The following is a 16906-nucleotide window of genomic DNA, read 5'->3' as shown; positions in this document are numbered from 1 at the left end:
ACAAAATTTCATTTTATGATGACAGAAAAGAGTTTCTCATGAAACACAGGGAAAAATAAGGCTTCTTATTCCCAGGATCAGATTTTACATAAAAGCAGCTCTTCCAAGTTGCCAAAGTACAACATTTTTTAGACTTCCCCAGCAGAGGCTATAATTACATTAATAAAATAAACAAGGAAATTACTAAACATACCTACTAAATCTATATTCACAGTGATTAGAATGAAATAAGACTGAACTTCTTTAAGAACAATTTGCTGAATGATCTACATTAGATTATGACTTGGAACCAAGATCACCCAGGATTTCTAGGTTTAATTTCCCAAATTGATTCCTCTGGGCACTATATCACTTTTCTCTTCCGTGAATACATCTTAAGATACTAAATGGTAGTCAAGTATACAAGAAAAGTTTCAGTAAGATTTATTTTTTAACATTTCTTTATTCATGGGAGACACAGAGAGAGAGGCAGAGACGCAGGCAGAGGGAGAAGCAGGCTCCATGCAGGTAGCCTGATGCGGGACTCGATCCCAGGACCCTGGGAACATAACCTGAGCCCAAGGAAGACACTCAAACACTGAGCCACCCAGGTGTCCCTAAGTATGATTTATTTACATGTCAGAAAGATCTATAAAGAAACCATCTTAATCTAATTTCTGTCATGCACCCCCCCAAATCACAAACTAATTAAAAGGGGAAAGGGACATGAGCTCTTATTACATGTTAGACCACATTTCATTATTTTGTATACTAGACACAACTGTATTTTATATACTATAAACAACATCACTGAACCTAATTCAAGAGTGTAACAGAGGAAAAAAAGTACTTTTGTTAAAAGGTCTGAAAATTTTCCATTTCTGAGGTTTTAAAAATTTACAACATAGGTTGAAAATATTTCAAGGGCAAACACAAAGTCCGCTGAGAAAGATTTATAGTGGACCAAAGAGAAACTTTATAGTCATATTAATGACGTCCGAACTCTAAATCTGATCAACAGAATACAACTTATCAAGTCAACAGTAGGAATGATAACAAAGGACAAGGCAAGTCCATGTCAAAATGAAAAAGGTATTATTGAATGGAAGCAAAGTTGGGAAGAAAGGAGGAGATACTAGGATCAGTCTCTGGCTCACTTGTCTTACTGCTCCCTAATACATGTGTCCTCACAAGAGTGTCAGGCAGACATTTTATTCTAGATTCTCATAAAATAAAAGAAGAAAAAATTCAGGCAGAGGGAAGTAATTACTGGTTTCAACATAGTAAAGTGAGTACATAATCTAGTCTATTCTCCCTTTCAAAACAATGAGCCTATAAGAGACATTTACAAAAAGGAACCAATAGCTGAACTAGAAAATACAAGAGATTTTACTGAACCAGAAATTATGAGGACCCTCTGGAAGATCAACAAGCAAACAGCAGTACAAGGTATCCAAGTTCCAAGTTCAAGATAGATGAGAGCACCACAAAGAATGGTCCACGTCAAAGCAGTGAAAACCAGAAACAAAAAAGGCCCTGGTTTACTATCAGGGGTGGAAGGGAAGTCTGTCCGTCTCCAGGCAAGAGGTGCACTTGGGCAAGAGAGAAGTAGGGCGACATCCCAGGATACGTGGAAATTTCCTAGAAAAAATGGAAAGCATTTGCGGCAAGTCTAGAAGATGCGCTATTTAGGACCAATCTCTATTCTTGCTGAAAATAGCAGCACGACATGTAAAGAATGTGAACTAGATCTGTTTTTACCAATAAGATTTCACCAAATTCAATTTAAAATTTAGCAACAACAAAAAAATAAACAAATAATTAAAAAAAATAAAATAAATTTAGCAACAAGTCACTCAACTAGTAGAGATACATCTCTATTACATACTGTTTGTTCTTTTAAAAAAGTCAAGTGAAAGAGAAATAAATGCACTCTGAGCTATGCTATAAAAGCATATACAACCTAAAAATAAGCAGTATTACAACTTTGCTATAGAAACAACAACAAAAAAAAGAAACAAATAAATAGAAATAATACCTAAAATGCCATGTACCAAGGTGATAACTCGGTTAGATTTGAAGGAAGAAAGACCAAGATTAGGAGTTACTAAAAGGGAACTTTAACTTTCTCATTATTGCTTTAATGGGAGAATATATTAAATTATATAATTAAAATTGTATTTAAAAATTGATTTCAAGTCAAAATAAAATAAACGGATTTCTTCTGATTCTGGCAATGCTGAAGTGATATCAGACATGCTCTCAGCAGTACAATAGATAACACTAGGTAAAACATACTTAAAAATTGTTTTAAGACACTGAACAAAAGAACTGGAGGACTGTGATCCCTGAGAGAAAAAACCTAATAAGATGAGCCTAAAAATCACCCTTGATTTCTGCCCTAGGGTACTTTCAGAATCTTGCTGTAGGGAGAAGGAACCCAAGAACACAGCACCCTTGCTGATAAAATAAGATAGAAGTGTATAGAGGGCTAAATAGAGTTTATAGGATACTGTATAGACAAGGATAAACCTACTAAGAAAAAGTTCCAGATAATTGCATAGATATTCCTCTAAATCTTTGGTTGAATACCAGTAAGAACACATGCTGGGTGAGATATAAGAGAACTGTCCACTACACTCTGTTGTGACTCTTTTTTTGATTGATTGATTGATTCATTCATTCATTTAAGCTAGAGACAGGGAAAGAATCTTTTTTGTTTGTTTTAAGACTTTATTTCTGGGGTCGCCTGGGTGGCTCAGTGGTTGAGTGTCTGCCTTTGGCTCAGGGCGTGATCCCAGAGTCCAGGGATCGAGTCCCATATCGGGCTCCCTGCGAGGAGCCAGCTTCTCCCTCTGCCTGTGTCTCTGCCTCTCTGTGTCTCTCATGAATAAATAAATAAAATCTTAAAAAAAGATTTTATTTCTGTATTAGAGATATAGCATGTGACCAACAGCATGGGGGTGGGGGAGCTGAAACAGCAAGAAGGAGAAGACGTGCCAGGACCCCGGGATCATGGCCTGAGCCAAAGGTAGACACTTAACTGACTGAGCCACCAAGGTGCCCAGAAAGACAGGATCTTTTTTTTTTTTTAATAAAGATTTTACTTATTTATTCATGAAAGACACAGAGAGAGAGAGAGACAGACAGACAGAGACACAGGCAGAGGGAGAAGCCGACATCCTATAAGGAGCCCAATGTGGGACTTGATCCCAGGACCCTGGGATCACGACCTGAGCCAAAAGCAGACGCTCAACCACTGACCCACCCAGGCGCCCCAGAAATCCAGTATCTTAAGCAGGCTTCTCACTCAGTGTGCAGCCTGACTTTGGGGTTCAGTCTCACAACCCAGAGATCATGACCTGACCCAAAATCAAGAGTCGGATGCTTAACTGACTGAGCCACCCAGGTTCCCCTGTTATTATTCTTTTAATGTCACTACCTCTGTAATGATATCTCTTCTTTTCCCTAAAATTGGTCATTTGTGTTTTATCTCTATTTTCCTTTTCACTCTACTTTGTGACATGTTAATTTCATTGATGTTTAAGAAAATTATTTTTCAATTTCATTCTAATTTCCTTTTTTACCTTGTGTTACTTTCTTCCTTTTGCTTACTTTAGATTTCATTTGCTCTTCTTGCTTCCTTCCCAAGTAGGAAGCTTACAGTATTGATTTTAAACCTTTCTTTTTTCAAATATAAGTGTTTACACTCCAAAGTTTCTTGTGAGCATTGCCTTTACTTGTATCCCACAAAATTTCTTACGTGCGTTTTCCTTTTCACTCAATTTCAAGTATTTTCTAACTTCTCCTGTGATTTCTTCTTTGACCTTAAGTTCTATAGAAGTATATCTTTTTAATCTGTAAATATTTGGGGGTTTTCAGATAACTTTCTGCAATTGTTTCCTAATTCAATGTCATTGAAGTCAGAAAATACATTTGATATTATTTCATTTCTTTCAAAACTATATAACGATCCAACAAATGATATATCCTGAAGAATATTACATGTACACTTTAAACAAATACCTTTTCTGCTGTTGTTGGGTAATAACATTTCACACATGTCAGCGGTGTTGCCTAAATGTCCTGTATTCTTACTGAGTTTCTCTCTTTCTGTTCTACAGACTTATGAAACAAATCCTGAAATTTCCAATTATAATTATGGATGTATCATTTCCTATTTTTAAATTTTTTTATTTTTTGTAAATTTATTTAAGATTTAAATTCAATTAGTCAACAGATAGTACATTATTAGTTTCAAATGTGGTATTCAATAAATCATCAGTTGTGTAGAACACCCACTGCTCATCACATCACGTGCCATCCTTAATGCCCATTACCTAATTACCCCATCCCCTACCTCCCCTCCAGGAGCCCTCAGTTTGTTTCCTACCATTAAGAATCTCATGGTTTTTCTCCCTCTCTGATGACTTCCCATTCAGTGTTTCCTCCTCCATTTCTTCTTTAAATTCTATTTTGCATCAAGTATTTTGAAGTTCAGCTATTTGGTGCACACATACTTACAGTTGTTATGTTTTTCTGATGAATCAATTCTTTTATAATTATTAAAATGTTCTTTTTTCATTCTTAATAGTATTTGTTGTTCTGAAATTTACTTTGATAATAACATAGCAATTTCAGCTCTCCTTTATGTTTTCATGATAAAAACTTTTATCCTTTCATTTTAACCTGTGTCTTTGCAATGTATTTCTTATAAACAACATATAGTTTGATCTTTGTCTAGCTTGATATTCTTGAATTTGTAATTGGAGTATTTATGCCACTTAATGTAATATATCAAAATGTAAATATCAATATGTTTGAATTTTTTTTAATATGTTTGAATTTAAATCCAAGATCCTATTTCTTATTTGTCTCATCATTTTTCTTTGTTTTTCTTCTTTTACTATCTATATGGGTTAAGTTTTTTTTTGGAATTTTTTTTGTGTGTGTGTTTTCTGTTGGCTTTCTACGGTACATTTTTTGCCCTCAGTGGTTATTCTTTTGTTTATAATATGCATCTTTAATTTATCATAGTCTTCCTTTAAATCATATTATACCATGGTCTGTACAGAGTAAGAAGCTTACTCAGGATACTTCCCTTTCTTGCTGCCTATTCTTTGTATTATTGCTTTCATGTATTTTATTTTTGAACTTATCAATCCCATGATACACTGCTAACATTCTGCTTTAACAAGTAAATTGTCCTTTAAAGAAAATGAAAAGGAAAAATAGATGTTTTACATTTACCAACACATTTACCATTTCAAGATCACTTTATTCAGTTGTGTCCAAATTCCATTTGATGAAATTTTCCTAGTATCTGAAGAACTTTCTTTTATAGTAAAAATTTACTGATAAGTTCTTTTAGAGTTTATTTGTGTGAAATAGTCTTTAATGCACCTTCATTTAAAACATTTTATGTACAGTAAAATTACTCTGTAGTATGCGGTCCCTTGGGTTTTGAGAAATGCATTGGATTGATTATACGTAACCACAATCAAGAGACAAAACAGTTCTATTATTTTCCTCAAATTCTTCCATGCTGGCTCTACCTAGTAAATATCTTCCTCCCCACTTTCTGATCTGTTCTCCATCTGCATAGTTTTATTCTGACTCACCTTGTTCAACTGGGACAGTCAGTTCAACAAGCCTGTAACTTCAACTTTCCCTGAATCCCAGGTAAGCTTCTCCATTTCCTGGACCAGAGAGATGTGGATCTAACTCTATGATCAAAGGCCTAGTTTCTCTGACAGATATTCACGGTATCAAGTTCAGAGACAATGAAAAGTGGCTTAGGTTTCAATTCATCCTCTTGGTTGTCAGCTTTTCCTTGCTCTGCTCTACTTTATATTTGTCTTCCTTTCCTGTCTCCATCAGCACACACTGTGTCCCTTGGGTCTTAGTGGGTCTTTAGCCATCTCAGTGTTCCTCCTCTTTCTGGGTATAGTTCTGGGTCTAGAATTTTTTTCATGCTTTTATTTGATTATAGTTGACATTATAATTATATTTGATTATAGTTGATTATTTTATTATTGTGTGTCAACAGTGTTATACTAGGCATACAATACAGTGATTTGACAAGTTTATATGTTATGCCAGGCTCACCATAAGTGTAGTTACCGTCTGTCACCATATAACATATTCCCTATGTTGTCCCTTTTATCCCTATGACTTACTCATTCCAGAATTGGAAGCCTGTATCTTCCACTCCCCTTCACTCATTTTGCCCATCCTGTCAAACACTTCCCTCTGGAAAAATCAGTTTGTTCTCTGTATTTATGGGTATGGTTCTTTTTGTTTATTCATTTTTTAAAAATTCCACAAACGAGAGAAATCATATGGTATTAGTCTTTCTCAGTCTGACTTATTTTACATAGCATAATACTCACTAGGTGCATCCATGTTGTGGTAAATGGCAAGATGTCACCAGTCTCCTCAAAAAATAATGTTGGGGAAACTGGACAGCTACATGCCAAAGAATAAAACCTGACCACATTGTAACACCATACACACACACACACACACACACACACACACAAACCTCAAAATGGATTAAAGACCTAAATATGTTGCCTAAAACACAAAAATCCTAGAAGAGAACAGGGGCAGTAATTTCTTTGTCATTGACCATAGCAATGTTTTTCAAGATAGGTCTCCTAAAGCAAGAGAAACAAAAGCAAAAAATAAACTATTGGGACTACATCAAAATAAAAAGCTTTTGTACAAAGGAAAGCATCAACAAAACCAAAAGGCAACCTACTGAATGGGAGAAATCTGCAAATGATACAACCAATAAGGGCTTAATATAAAAAATATATAAAGAGCTTACCTAATTCTATACACACACAAAAAAAAAACCAACACAATCCAATGAAAAACTGAGCAGAAGTCATGAAAACACATTTTTCTAGATGCCAACAGACATCTGAAAAGATGCTCAACATCAGTAATCCTCAGGAAAACACAAATCAAAACCACAATGAAGTATTACATTATACCTGTCAGAATGGCTAAAATAAAAAGCTCAAGAAATAACAGGTGTTGACAGGAGGTGGAGAAAAAAGAACTCAGCAGGCACTGTTGGTGGGAATATAAATTGTACCACAGAAAACAGTATGGAGGCTCTTAAAAAATAAAAATAGAAATACCATATGATCCAATAATTCCTCTAATGGATAATTTACCTCCCCTCTCCGAAAAACAATGAACACTACTTCAAAAAAACAGATACACTAATTTATGTTTATTGCAGCCTCACTTATAATAGCCAAGATATGGAAGCAACCTAAGTGTTGATTTATAGATGACTGGATAAAGACATGGTACACAGACAATTCATTCTCACTGTTTCTATACCACATTGTATTGATGGTCCAAGTCAGCAGAGTACGGCAAGAAAACAAAAGGAGACACATGGGTTAAAGATTAAGTAACAAGATACAACTTCTCATCCATTAAGATGACTAATAAAAAAAGAAAAAAATAGTAAAATAAAGAGAACATAAGTAGAAAAGGGAAAGAAAGAAAATAGTGATACATGCTATAATATTGATAAATCTTGAAAACATTATGCAGGGTAAAAGAAGCCAGACACAGAGGGCTACGTAATGCATGACTACATTTAAATAAAATATTCAGAATCCAGCCAGCCCATCTACAGACATAAAGGAGATGGGCAAATGTCTGGGCTTTGGGGGAAGGGTAAATGGAGAGGGTTAGCTTAATGAGCATGAGCTTTTCTCTTGGGAGGATGAAAATGTTCTGGAATTAGACAGTGATGATGGCTGTGCAACATTGTAAATGCACTAAATATCACTAGTAGTACATTTTATATTATGCATATTTTCACACATTTTTATTTATTTATTTATTTATTTCACACATTTTTAAACAAGTACAATGTAACCTTTTAATTCACATTTAACATAATATGAAGAAAAACTATGGAATTCACCAGAAAGGTTTTTAAATTAATAAATCTGCATAATTTCAGCATAGAAGGTCAATATATAAATTTCTACGTATCACATTTCTGTAAATTAACAGAAAATAATGGGAAAGCAAAAATATTTAAAATATCACTTAGAAGAGAATCCAAAGATATGACATAGTTAGGTATAAATTTAATGCAATATATTTAAGACTTGTCCACTGAAAACTACAGAACACTATATAAAAAAGACCTAATTAAACCAAGGAATATATCATGTTTTTACAATATCAATTTTTCCCAGACTAATTTACAGATTTACCACAATCCCACTCAAAATCCCAGCAGGCTTCTTTGTAGAAACTGATAAAGTACAAAGTTTATATGAAAATGTAAAATTACCTAAAACAGTCCAAGAAATTCTAAAACAGAAGAAGAAAGGTGGAGGCCATATACTATCTAATTACAACACTTACCAGATCACTGGAACAGAGTAGAGCCCAAAAGTAGACCTGTATATATGGTCAATTAATTCTTGGTAAATATGCTAAGGTAATGAGAAAAGATATACTTCCCAATAATTGGTGGTGGAACAACTGGATCACTGTACAAGGTTAAAAGAAAACCAAAAAAGCCAAAGCAAAAAACCCTGATGCCTACCATATACCATACACAAAAATAACTCAAAAAATGGATTCAGTCCTAAAAAGTAAAAGCTCTAAGTACAAAGCATCTAGAAGAAAATACAAGAGAAAACCTTGTAAACCCTGGAATAGGAAATGTATTCTCAGAACACAAAAAAACACAATCCACAAAGAACAATAAAGTCGATTTCATAAAAATTAAAACAATCAATTGTTCAAAAAGTATCATTAACGAAGTAAAAGCACAAACCACAGGCTGGAAGAAAATTTAAAAAACCTGTATCTAACAAGAACTTTTTAGCCATATATATATATATATATATATATATATATATATATATATACACACACACACACACACATACACACACAAAAACAAAATCTCTTACAACTAAATAAGAAGAAAATACAATTTTTAAAATGAGCACAAGATTTTAACAGACACTTTACAGAAGGAGACAATATTAATGTTGAAAACCACATTTTAAAAAGGCAAAACAGTAGTCACTGGAGAAATGCAAATTCAAACCACAATGGATTCTTCCAATGTACATTTATTTAAAAGCTTCATAAGGAAGAAAGAGAGGAGGATGATAAAGAGGAGAAGGAAAAGGGAAAAGAAAAGAACTAGCAACATCAGTACCGACAAAGAGCAACGAAAAATCTCATATGTCACCAGCACAAAAGCAAAATGGTATAGTCATTTTCGAAAACCGTTTGTTAGTTTCTTAAAAAATTATGCCTACACTTACCATAAGACCTAGCAGTTCCTAGAGAATATGGAAATATATGTCCACATAAAGATTTGTATACATATGTTCTTAACAACTTTATTATAGCTCAAAACTGCAAATACCCTAAACGTCCAAAACAATTATGGCATCCCTCCAATGGATAAACAACTATAGGATCCATATAATGGAGTAATATTCAGTAATAAAAACATAACTACTGATACATGCAACAACTTGAATCAATCTCAGAAACATCATCCTGAACATAAAAAACCACACATGAAAGAATACACTTGGGCAGCCTGGGTGGTTCAGCTGTTTGGCACCTGCCTTAGGCCCAGGGCGTGATCCTGGAGACCTGGGATCGAGTCCCGCATCGGGCTCCCTGCATGGAGCCTGCTTCTCCCTCTGCCTGTGTTGTGTCTCTGCCTCTCTCCCTCTGTGTCTCTCATAAATAAATAAATAAAACCTTTTTTTTTTAAAAAAAGAGAATACATTTATATTCTCTCACTCTAAATATATACATTTACATATATAACTTCTACATTTGTATATAGTTTCTACATATACATATATTTTCTATATATATATAGTTTCTATGTATAGAAACTGCAGAAAAGGGTGCCTGGGTGGCTTAGTCAGTTAAGTATCTGCCTTTAGCTCAGGTCATGATCGTGGGTCTTGGGATCGAGTCCTGCATTGGGCTCCCTGCTCAGCGGGGAGACTGCTTCTCCCTTTACCCACCCTCCTGCTCATGCTCTCTCTATTCTCTGTCTCTCTCTCAAATAAACAAAACCTTTAAAAAAAACAACCCAAACTAGAAAAGAATGAATTTGTACATTTTGAAAATGGTGGCAAGTACATGAGTATGTGTATGTTTGCCAAAACTCATTGAAATGTGCATTTTACTACATGTAAATTATACCTAAATAAAATTGATTTTAAAAATATTAAATAATAGTGTCCTTAAGAAAAGTTACCAGAGATTCCTGGGTGGCTCAGTGGTTTAGCGCCTGCCTTAGGCCCAGGGCATGATCCTGGAGACCTGGGATCGAGTCCCACTTCAGGCTCCCTGCCTGTGTCTCTGCTTCTCCCTCTGCCTGTGTCTCTGCCTCTCTCTCATAAATAAATAAATAAAATCTTAAAAAAAAGAAAAGTTACCAATATTGCTTGTGAATCATAAAATTTGGTTGGTAAGCTTCATAAGACATATACTACTTTAGTCCTCTCTGTATCTTCAGAAAAAGACAGCGTGTGAAATACAGTAGGCACTTATTAAACATTGATGAATGAAAGAAAGCTTATTGTGTGAGTTTTAATAGATTTTTCATTGCAATCATTACCTTTACCTTTCCCAGCCCCTGTAGTTTTTAAAGTATTTCTTTAAGCTACTGAAGACTGCCCCTACGGTGCACTGGTACTCTAGAATGGATAAACAACTATAGGATCCATATAATGGAGTAATATTCAGTAATAAAAAGATATCAACTACTGATATATGAAACAACATGAATCAACCTCAAGTGTGCTTGTTTTTACTTTCTGTATTCTTAGAAAAAATTTCTTTAAAAATCTGAATTCTTAACAATTTGGTCATATATGAGCCAAAGCTCATCATAACAAATTTAAACGGACTATACAAATCTTTTTTGTTAAAGAACCTTGGGAAACTCACTGAAAATGATTCAATAAACAGTCTAGCTTTACCTAAATGCTTTGCCTTAGAAACAAAATGAAGGTATGGATGACATTTTTGCAGAATAGAAATGATCTCACAAACATTTGGCTTCATACACATTAGCCCCTTACACTAGGAGCTGACAGTTATTCAGATTAGTCTAGCAGTGATGAATTCTTTAAAAGACTGTTACCGAGAATACAAACTGGAATGCACAAATAAAATCACCTTTACTTTGTTATTAGACTTGCTCTGACTTTTCAAGATTCTATCGATATATAAACTTAGTATTTCTACATTGGTACAAAGAACATTAATTTGACTTAATGTTAAATTAAGTTAATGGCAATCAACCTATCAATATTTACTGAATGATTACTAGACACAGTATTAACCATATAAAGGGAGTGAAAAATTGTATATATATGTGTATGTGTGTGTATACACACACAATGAGGTAATAAATATATGTGTGTATATATATGTGTATGTGTAGACATAAAAATATAAGTGTGTATATATATATACACACACACATATATGCATGCCAGGGACTACTGCCAGGTACCTTACATTTGTTATTTTGTTATTTCAGTGTGCATATTCCATTATTTTATCATATAAAGTGATTATATTTAATCTCATAAGATTGATCATAATAAGTAAGAAACCACTACAAATTATAGAGATGCCTTTTGAACATTCTTGTGAGAATAAATTGGAGTTATAGTTCTAGGTAGGTGAAGGATATTTTAGGAAGTATTTACTTTTACTAGCTCACCAACATTTGTACTATGCTTACTATTCCCAGGCACTGTTTTCCAGACAAGGAAACTAAGACAAGAGAAATTAAGTAACTTTTATGTAACTTGTCCACGGTCATATAAGCATTAAAAAAGGATTTCCATCAGGCCACCAGGCTTCAAAACTTCTGTCCTCGGTCACTGAGCTTTCACTGTTACTTCCTGTATCAAAGGAATATTCTCATTTTCAGGCCATCAACTTTCTGATATCTTTGGCATGAGTATGTTTTAAGCCATGACACTATTTTTCCCTAGGCTTACAAAAACAAAACAAAACGAAACTCTGAGGCTTGCCTTATATTTAAATTAACAAAAAATGATATTCTAACTTGTACAAGAGGAAAGGTAGAATTTGGAAAACATTCTACAGTTGCTTCTGATATGGGACCCCAACGTGATCTTTGAGAACTACTAACACAAAGCAAGCACACATTTTTCTCTAAATAGTTAAGAGTTAGAGCAGAGTTTCACATCAACAGAAGAGGAGGAAAATCAATTACGGCAATTGATACAGGTGAGAGGAATGCAAAAGGCTGGGTGAAGAAGGTACAGTGTTCTGTTTCCTCTTCAGAAAAGTTAGATATGGCAAACAAAGACAGCCAGGGTAAACAAAGAAGCCTCAATTATAAATGAGACTGCCGACTAACTACTTCAGTTGTATTTACACACAGTCTTAGAAAATATATATAACATTCATGATATTTACTTCCAATATAGTTTAAAAGGTAAAGTAGGACATACCACACTATTAAGTTTATAAGTCTACCGGCCCCTTATTTTTAAAAATCAGAAATATATGTGATAAGACAAGTTTTAACAGATTTATTTTAAGATGAGTGACTAAAATGGAAGCAATCTGATTTTAAGGATTTAAAGCCTTTAAAGTAATGGCACGAGAGGTTATCTCCTCTGGAAAAAAAATTAAACTGAGAATTAGAAAAACTATTATTAAGGGCTTCAAAAGAACCTTACTAAACAGTTTTTTTAAGATTATTTATTTATTTATTCATGAGAGGCAGAGACACAGGCTGAGGGGGAAGCAGGCTCCCCACAAGGAGCCCCATGTGGGATTTGATCCCAGGATCTCAGGATCACCAAAGGCAGACGCTCAACCACTGAGCCACCCAGGCGTCCCCCTAGACAGTTTTTTCATGTCTCAAATTTATCAGTGGGGAAAGAAGGAAGGGAAGAAGGAGAAAGTAACTAACAGCCAATTTCACTTAATGCTGTCAGAGAAATGTTGCCAAAATATTTTGTAAATGAAATAATTTGTTTAAGCAGCAGGGGGAGCTCAGGCATTGTTATTTTGTTTGTTCCTCAAGGGTAGTGAATGTTTCTGGTTGCTGCATACAGGGAGAACTTCATTTAATTTTAAAATTACAAATTTTATGCATTCTCTTTCTGTTATTTAATGATCTTTAAAATTCTTAACTAAGGTTTAATGTTAAAAGCTGACTTAGACAATTTAATATACGATATCTTGAAGGATGTTTAACATTTGGCATTTCCCATGTTAGCATTAATACACCCTCAGCCAATTCATTAAAAGTGAGCCAACAATTCATGTAACTACATGGCTATAAACACAAAGAAAAGACTGGGTAACAAATATATCATTTACATTATTTTTTTGTCATTTACATTATTTTTATTTTATTTTTTTATTTTATTTTTTTTATTTATGATAGTCACACACAGAGAGAGAGAGGCAGAGACATAGGCAGAGGGAGAAGCAGGCTCCATTCCCCGGGAGCCCGACATGGGATTCGATCCTGGGTCTCCAGGATCGCGCCCTGGGCCAAAGGCAGGCACTAAACTGCTGCGCCACCCAGGGTTCCCTGTCATTTACATTATTAATTAAATGTTTGAAGTGTCACAAATGTAAAGGAACCAAATTCTATTATACTGCCTTTTTTTTTTTTTTTTTTTTGTCTATTTGTACTCTAAGAAGATACTTCATGGTAGAAACTTTTCTTTTTACTCAAAGGGTCAGAATGAATGCAAAAATTATTGACAGTCTCTTACATCCAATCTTGTCAACTTTCTAAAAATTCACTCTTCACACAACAGCCAAAATAGTCTTTTTAAAATTCAATAGTCATTATCACTCCTTTTCAGTAATTCCTCAGCTCTCAGAATAAAGATCAAAGTCCTTAATTTGGCTTACAAGACCATAAATGATCTAACTAATCCTTTTCTTTCTAGCTTCAGATCTTGCCAAACTATCCGTTTGATCTCTGAACTCCAGTCATGGACATCTAGTTCCATAAACAGTCCACATTCTCTCCACCACAGAGCCTTTCAACATGCTGGTCCCAAAGCTGAGAATGTTCTATGTCATGTACTGCTGTCACTATTCATCCACCATATCCTCATGCAAGTCACTTTGTCAGACAAGCCTTCCTGATACAGGTAGGTTCAATCCTCTCTAAATTCTGTTCTTGGCAACCCTGGGTGGCGCAGCGGTTTAGTGCCTGCCTTTGGCCCAGGGCGCGATCCTGGAGACCCGGGATCAAATCTCACGTCGGGCTCCCGGTGCATGGAGCCTGCTTCTCCCTCTGCCTGTGTCTCTGCCTCTCTCTCTCTCTCTCCCTCTCTTTCTCTCTCTCTCTCTGTGACTATCATAAATAAATAAAAATTTAAAAAATAAATAAATTCTGTTCTTATAGCTCCCTATACTTTTCCTTTTTGCCATTTGCATGGCCAGTAAATTAATATTTATAACTGACCACTATATCAGAAGCTTCACAAGGACAGGGCATCTCTCTTCTGCTCTGGTTTCGATTTGCAGAGTCTATTACAGGAACTGTTTGTTGTGTCCTAGTCGGCTGGGGCTGCCATAACAAAATACCATAGCCTGTGTGGCTTCAACAGAAGACATTTATTCCTCATAGTTCTGGAGGCTAGAAATCTGAGGTCAAAGTGGCAGTATGCTCAGGTACTGGTAAGACCTCTCTTCTTAGCTTGCAGATGGCTGCCTTCTCACTGAGATCTCACATGGTGGACAAAAAGAATGATATCTCTCTTTTGCTTAGAAGGCCACACTATTTACAAGTTAGGACCCTATCCTTAAGATTTCATTTAACCTAAATTACCTCCTAAAGACGTATCTCTAGATACAGGCACACTGGGGAATAAGACTTCACCATGAACTTGTAGAGGCAATACCATTACGTCTATATAGCATGTGAAAAGATTAAGCATGAAATAAATATATGCTAATATTAACAAAAGGGAACATAAAAGTATTTAAAAATAAGCAATATAAATATGATTTATTTCCATATTATAGCCATTGAAAAAAGGTCATCAGGTTAATAAAGTCAGAGAGAAAATGAGCAAAATATGTAGCCAAAAAAGGTATATAATCCAATACTCAATACAACATTCGGTGATCATATAATGGCAAATGGTACGGGCAATGAAGTTTTAAAGCTGAAACACTTGATAGTCTATAACTGAAAAAGAGTCATAGCCAAATAATTATAATCCTTTAAAATAAGTGTCGGACCATTCCGCAGTCCCCATTTTCCTCAACTCACTAGAACCTGGTACTTGCCCCTCTTACACCCTCAACTACAATGAACGCTGACCAATGATCTCCTCTTTGCTAAAGCCAATGCACACTATTAATTGTCATGCAGGGTCTCTATATATGGCCAGTCTGTATGGCAATTCTACCCAAATCAAGGAGACACCCTTCCCAGGCCGGCACCCTACAGAACTGTGCAGTGTACAGCCTATACATTGAAGCCAGTGTCTGGTCTTTGACCACTCCCCACAATACCCAATGCTATTAACTAATCCCTCTTCCTAGAAAATACCCATCCATTGAATTGTGTAACCCTGTATCCAGATTCTCAGTCTTACCTTTCTTGTTCCTCTCTTTTTCTACTGTTTGAGCTTTGATCCTTTAAATGCTCCTAGGCCCCCTTCTCAGTCCATTCACACTCTGCATGGTGATCTCGTGCACTGTCATAGTGGCACTCTCCATTTGAATGCTGATGACTCCCAAATCCACACTTTTAGTTCACATCTCTGTTCTTAATTCCACATCCTTAGAATCAGCATCCCCCCAGATATCTGTTGGAATGTTCTACAGGCCACAAAAACTTGACATGTCCAATGGTATAACAAAACGGACTAAAAAACTAAAACTGAGAACAACATTCCTAGCCATTAGCCAAGACTCCACAATGGGAGAGCATTTCTGTCAATTCATTTTTATGTTTTTAGGGTTTTTGTTATTTTTATTTTTATTTTCATTTTTGCTGTTATTTTTATTTGATTTTCGTTTTTGCTCCTACTTCATGTGTCTCAGGCCTGAAGAATGGGTAGGAAACCTCTTTTCTCCCTATGAACATTGTAAACTGTCTCAACATTCCATTCCAAATTCTCTCTTGCATGCCTTACTACCTGCCAGTGGCTAGAAAACTAAAGTTCAAATATCCCACATTCCCTTACAGCTCAAGTTTCACACATGAGAGCTTCCACCAAGCTGATATACCTCCTCAGTCTTATGAAAGCAGAAATGATGACTGTATTTGTGCTGGTTCTTCTAGCAAGCTTTGTTTTGCAGGTATTTGGTTATTTTTCATTGAAAGTTACTGTGATCCCAGTATCCAGTTTAGTGGGACTGAGAAGCAGAGTGTGAGACCTTCATTTCTTGGCATTCGACAGGGCTCAAGAAATGTGGTCCTTGAGCCTAAAGCTATGGATGCTGTCTCCCCAGTTTCCTGATCCTCTATGTTGTTCTGAGGGCCATTTCAAGTCTGCATGGGGTGTTGAAGACAGGACACATAGTCCGAGGTTCACTCATGGTGAGGAGATTCTAAGGGGGACCTCCTACATAAATCTGGGTTTTAATTTCAGTATAAGGGTGAACGAACAATAAATCTGTTGCTCAGAGGAATACAGAAGGAAACTTGCTAATGTCAACTCTGGTATTCAGTAAAAGGAAAGGAAAAAAATCCTCCCCTAGGGCACAGAAGAATTTTTTACACAAAGAGTACAAGACATGAAGGAGATGATTAATAAATTCAACTACAGTACATGATGAACTTCTGTTCATTAAAAACTACCACAAAGAGCAAAATACCAGTTACACAAAGTGGCAAAAGATATTTGCATTAGAA

At 35.4% G+C, this 16906-nt stretch overlaps 1 protein-coding gene across 1 annotated transcript in view; it reads right to left on the bottom strand.

The window, feature by feature from the left end:
- The window catches only part of RNF180 (ring finger protein 180), a 184298-nt gene that overhangs the window by 130568 nt on the left and 36824 nt on the right, over positions 1-16906 (bottom strand). The gene's annotated exons all lie outside the window — the stretch shown is intronic.

The sequence above is a fragment of the Canis aureus genome, chromosome 5, assembly GCF_053574225.1.
Source record: "Canis aureus isolate CA01 chromosome 5, VMU_Caureus_v.1.0, whole genome shotgun sequence".
Taxonomy (NCBI): Eukaryota; Metazoa; Chordata; class Mammalia; order Carnivora; family Canidae; genus Canis; species Canis aureus.
Note: the sequence above shows the minus strand (reverse complement) of the source record. Positions and strands in the feature narration are given on the sequence as shown.